Below are 6,381 nucleotides of genomic sequence, written 5' to 3'. Positions count from 1 at the left end.
CCGAAATAAATCGAGCGGCGACTAACGAAAACATCGCACGCAACAATACCCTTAAATTAAACAAATAACAGCGGCGGGGTGTGGTCGCGTGCGAGACGGGTCTTCGGGCATTGTCACGTGCCATCCACGCAAACAGAACCCTATTCAATTGCGGACCTGCAGGATATGTCATCAGGGATGCATTGTGAATCGAGAAATAGAAAGAGGAGTCGCGTGATCCCACGAATCATACCACAAAAAATATATGGATTTCTTTCTCGCTTCCAATGAGTGTGCGGATATAAATTTTAGCATAAAGGATGTTAACATTGCGTGTGAATAATAAATGTATATACCTATACAGGGTGTTTCTTAAATAACGGACATTAATCATATAGCGTTATTCCTACACGGAGAAAAATAATTTAGAGATGGATACCTTCCAATACTAGTAAAAGTATTCTGGCTATTTTTACCGAATTTGTGATAAATTTTATTTGTCTAAAAGTAAAAAATACCGGAGATGTAAGATAAAAAGTACATTATGATTATAGTACATCATTTCAAGTGACTATTATCTTATAGAAAGATAAATTATACTTTCAGTAAAGTAAATTATACTTACAGTAAAGTAAATCGTATTATTTTCAAGATTGACGAGCACAAACAACTATGCAGTAAAGTAAATTTTGTCAATGTTAAAGAAAAAATTGTTGTCAATAAGTAAGAAAATTATCATACGACAATCTCATTTATTAGAAAAATGTAAAGAAAATTTTACTTAAGTGGGCACGTATTCCTATATGAATATTGATAATTCCATACAGTTTACTAGAATTTTAGTGATATTTGCTGTACATTTTTCTCCGTGTGATTAAAAATTAAGTCAAAAAGTCCTCTACCATTTTGCAATTTTCACAATGATTGATGAAACATTAATTTCTAAAAATCGCCGAGTAAGCGATTGCCGAATCACATAATGCTAATCCTGATAAAAAATTGAATCAAAAAGTACAAAGTCCTCTACCGGATATGCGCTTATTCGGCAATATTTAGAAATTAATATTTCAACCATTGCGAAAATTGCAAAATTGTAGAGGATTTTTCAATTCAATTTTTAATTAGGAATAACGCTATATGATTAGTGTCCGCTATTTAAGAAACACCCTGTACACAAACATATATCTATATTAAATATTTCCTTATTTCTAAAATTTACTTAATACATATATACAATATTAAATAAGTTTTAAAAATTTAATCTGGTCGAAATTATATGCATAATATATATGCAGATTAAAATTTAAAAAGTCCATTGAGTTTTTCAAAATCTTACAGAATATATGTAAAAAAATAAAATTAAGTAATCAGAAAGTACTGCGTATGATAAATTATGTATAAGTTTAAATTAAAGTTTAAAATAATTTACTTACTTCACGAAACAGAAAGCCTGTTTGCGTACATGAGATGGAGAGGAATTGAAATAATTCGAAGAAATCTTTACTCTTTTAGTGAGTATCCGAACACGCTTAAATTCCTGAATTTCCTCTTTAATACTCCGCTACACGAGCTCCTCTTTATGTTCCCTCAGTTCGTTTTTCTCTCTTTTTATTCGCATGAGCTAAAAATTGGCGTATTCTTCCAAACCGAAGACTCGTTTCCGTATAATCGTCGCCATCGCTTGTAATAAATTAAAACGTGGTAGAATCTAAATCAAGATCTAAAGGGAAAGGATCTGCTAAGAGCCAGCGGGACCCCCTTCCGAATTTATCTCGTCGTTCCTTTCTCGAGAACTTCTTTTACGCACGAAATGAAGCAAGGAAGGGAACGATGGGACGTAGGGCGGAAAGGGGGATGTACGATCGGGCTCACGGCGGCCAAATCTCCGCGTGGGCCCTACGGTTTTCGAGGGGCATGGGCAGCGGGTCCCTAATAACAGGGTATACCGAGGCTAAACAAACATACACGCCCCTGGCATCTCTCGCTGAAAGAGTGCACGGGAAACAAATGGGAAAAAAATGCGCTTTCGACACACCGTGCAACAATTTGAGGATGAAGTATATTTGCTTATTTCGCATAATTTAAAGGAAAACAGACATTCTATCGCGCACCTGCCGGTTGCTTCTGACTTCTCGTCTCCGGTTTTAAAAAGAGACGAGAATTCTCGAGATGAAAATTCGAGCACAAACATTTTGCTATTAGTAGTAGCAGTACAATTGCATTTACAGTTAAAGATAAACTGTTCTGAATTATTTATAAGGGAATTGCACGATATACTTTGTGATACTTCATTCAGTCAAACAGTAATTTTACATTTAGAAAGCAGTGAATAAAATATTATATAAAGTATTATATAATTGATTTACAAAAGAGAGTTATTTATAAATGCAAGGAACAATATTCTTAATTGGAATTAAAATTTATAGATTTGTTCATATTTAATGACTTCCTATTAAGAAAAGATCAGAGATATCTAAAGTAGAGCGTTCATTAAAAATCTCAAGTAATGAAATCCAATTTCGTTAATAACGAATCTTTCGTAATTCAATTTCACACTTGAACAAATAATTTTTTTTTAATTACGAACTTGTAATTTAAGTAACAGGAATTAAATGTAAGAGAAGATACTCTTTAATAATTGGAGCGCGAAGAAGATAATTGGGCTCCATTGCAATAAGAAACTAAATGACATCTCGTAAAACTCTGTTATATGTAGTCATATAATTGAAGAACATTTTTAATACACGCGCGTAGCAATAAGTATTATAATATATCTCATCGTCTCGTGTATGCTGATATAATAAGTAGCAACAGAAAAAATGTACCAAACTTTGTTTAAAAAGGAACAGCTGTATGCTCGTCTCTTCAAAAATATCTCGTATTCTGTCAAGACTAATATCGAGATAAAAAAAGGAGTGCACCGAGCGTTCCACTTGGTTTCTTTTCGAAGAGCGGGATAAACGGGTTGTTTGCGTTTCACCTCAGGGTGGTCCACGTCGAAGGACCCACATCATACATAGTTGAATTTAATAACGAACGTTCGGAAGGCATCCTACCGTCTGTAATTTCACCTAAATAATGCATCCCATATAATTAGTCTAAATAGTAGTTCATATTTCTTATTAGCACGTCGTTTTATTATATCGTTGTATAAAAACTTAATCTCAGAATCGTGTCTAGAAAACATTACCTACGATATTTCCGTAAAAACATATTATTCACTAATTACAACAGCTAGACTGCTTCGAACGACTTCACATGGCGAAAGATCATTTCTTTGTGCTGCATTGCAGCGTTGCATCGAATCGCGTCGCGCGGATTACTCATCGCTTTCTTAATTTAGATGGAAATGTGGAATAAGGAGGGTGAATATGGAGGCTCTGTTTCATTTGTCTTTAGATCATGTGAAAGGCTGGTAAGGGGCGCGCGAAACGCGAGAGAACGAAGGTTAAGTAAAAAGCCGCGAAGAAGAAGAAGAAATGCGCGCAGAGGAAGAAGTGCGGGAAGACGGAGAAGGAGAAGAAGAAGAAGAAGAAGGCGAGGACGAAGGTAGATGAGACAAGAGGCATTCTGGTTTGTGGGCACAGCCGCTGCCTGCAGCCCACAATTATGATAATAGCCCCTGAGTCCTGAGTCTTGTTAGGCCAACGTGCAGCCCCAGCTCTTTTATCTGTATCTTCTTATTTTCAGACTCGTGCTCCCCCGCCCCTCTTCGTACCGCGGCTTCTCCTACTTTCAACCCTTTACGTCCTCGCGAGGTCAGATGGGTTCAAGCTGATCGATTCGCCGGCGAAAAACTAAATCCGATATATATCCCATCCTTTCTCGAAGCGCTCGCTATTCCGAGTACCGACGATACCAATCGCGAGGCTCCATTCCGAAAGGATTCAAATAACCAAGCTTTATGTCTCTCTCACGAATTCTGCAGTGCACAGTGTATCGAATGTCTTGTTAAAATGTGTCATATCATTCAAATATCGGATATATGAAATGAGAAACCTTTCGGTTCGATATACTATCTCTCCTTTGTCGCATTTGTAAATTTTTTTCACTTTAAAATATCCTGTGACATTATGAAATAGTTGGACCAAATAGAGAATGACAGCCGCGGGGAATTGTCAGCGACTGCTAACGTATGTACCTGTGTCTGCAAACGTTGTAAAAGTCGGTAGCAAACGGTGTGCGCTTTAATCCATTTTCAGTGCTACCGTCTGATCTTTTGAGCGCCGCGGAAAGCGTTAATTGGAGGCCGCGCCGCGATCGGGCAAAGAAAGCCTTGCAAAGCGGAAACTATGTGATAATGCATGGAAGCTCTCCTCTCTCTCTCTCTCCCCCTCTCTCTCTATTTTTTTCGCTGCATAGATCTCCTGGTATATGCACGCGTGTATCCCGTCGCGTCGACTGTGACGTAAAAGCCGCGGTCCAAAAGTACGCTACCTCATTTCTACTAAAAGCTGTTCCTTGTGAAGCGCATAATCGCGTTTCGTTAATGATGTACTATTATTATACGATGGCTCCCTCTCTAGAGAATGAAATTCTCAGAAGAGACGTTCCTGCATCTGAAGATATATTAAAATGGAGTATCATTGGGATTGATTCGATTACTTTCAGCGTGTAAATCGCGATATCACGTTGATGAAAGAATTCTCTCTTTTGAATGAATTATCCATAATTACTACCACAAGATAAAACGTACTTTGTTAAATAAGAGCAAATATATATGAAACTACATTTACGATATAAAGTGTAACGTACATATATAAACTAATCGTAAATTAAAAAATATATAAAAAAGTAGTGAGTCCCAGGGGTCTCACGATATTTTCCAGAAGCTACTACTAGGATAAATTCGGCTAAATCGAGAATTTGGCCGACGACTGCTAGATATACGACTATTTGTACAGATTAGAACCGACAAAGGGGTCCGTTCTCTCTTCTTGACATTGCCTTGATTTAAACGAAGCGCCCTGTATTTGCAGTAGATTAAACCGCGCTTCGTGCCACGCACTGCGGTGTCTTGTTTATGATATCAGCTGTACCGCTTTGGAAACCATTGTATATTGTGCTCACGTGCCGACTAGCATAGACAGATAGCTATCTAAACTTTGCTTGGACATAGTCATCAGGATAATTATAATTAACATTTTTTCTGAATAGTGTATATAGAGTGTAACTAGGTTTTTGTTTCTCGTATTATATTAATGAGAAATTTGCAAAAACGACGGAAATTCTTTAGATGATTACACATACTTTTATGTAAAAGCAATCTCTAATTAAAAGTAGGTATAGCTGTTATCGCCTCGATTACATGTAGAAAAATAGCAATTTATTATATAGCTAGTCACTCTGTAATTAGTTTAATGTAAAAATAAAGGATCATAAAGAATTTCATTACCGTACAACTCTAATTTAGTTTTATTCTTATTATGTTCACGTAAACCCTAATATATTTTTTAATTTTTACTAACGTGTAATTCGTATACCGGACATTACGATATCGAAACGACGAGCAAACATGCTTTCATCGACGATCAAATATTAAACGGTAACTCATGTAACTGTATAATCGCTGAGATTAAGTTAATAGCCGCACGAGGACGAGATGGACCAAAAGGAAAAGATGTAAGAATACCTATCGTACGAATTTACCCATCATGCATCTACTTGGCCACCATCGAGCCTGTTAACAGACAGAATCCTATGTTGCCTGGACCATGCTATACGGTCAGAGAGTAATCACCCGGACTTTTTTCCCTCATTTTTCCTGCAGCAATTATCTCCCGGTTTTTATGCCGCACAAGCTTTTCAATCAACCGCGAATTTGCAAAACGAGTCCTGGTACCCCCTGTGCCTCTCGCGTTCCTCGTTCTCCTGCTCGTACATCGTCCGGTAATAACGGCGTTCGGTAATCAAGCACGTCCTGGTAGACAGGAAGAAGGAGAGGACTCGTATAAGACGATCGTGATTCGACGCAGCTACGTGGGCGTTCTTCCTATCCGTCGTCGATCTCGAATTATGTAAATGAACGATGGATATTCCAATTGCCCTCGATTCCTCTGGGATGAAATTCGAGAGCACCTCGTCTTCCATATTATTCTCTGTATTTTACGCATTTGCAGCGAGCATGCATGCGTCTCTTAGCAAAATAAGCCGCTCCCGTCGATAATGATAGAAGAGGGGGAAAAAATGTTGAATAGTATGATCAAATGCGTAGTTTATCGTCAATTTGACATATCGAGTGTTCACTAGCACACTTATCCACAGTTAGAACGTATGATTTATAATCCTGATTTCTACATAGTAGTTTTGCACAGATATACAAAGATATAATAATAGAAAAATGACTCCGATTATATTAATAGAAATTGATCAACAAGTTTGAAACAGGAAGACCCTAATCTA

Source organism: Trachymyrmex cornetzi, unplaced genomic scaffold (assembly GCF_001594075.2).
Source record: "Trachymyrmex cornetzi isolate Tcor2-1 unplaced genomic scaffold, Tcor1.1 scaffold248, whole genome shotgun sequence".
NCBI classification, from domain to species: Eukaryota; Metazoa; Arthropoda; class Insecta; order Hymenoptera; family Formicidae; genus Trachymyrmex; species Trachymyrmex cornetzi.
The sequence above is the reverse complement of the archived record's forward strand: the minus strand, read 5'-3'. Positions refer to the sequence as shown.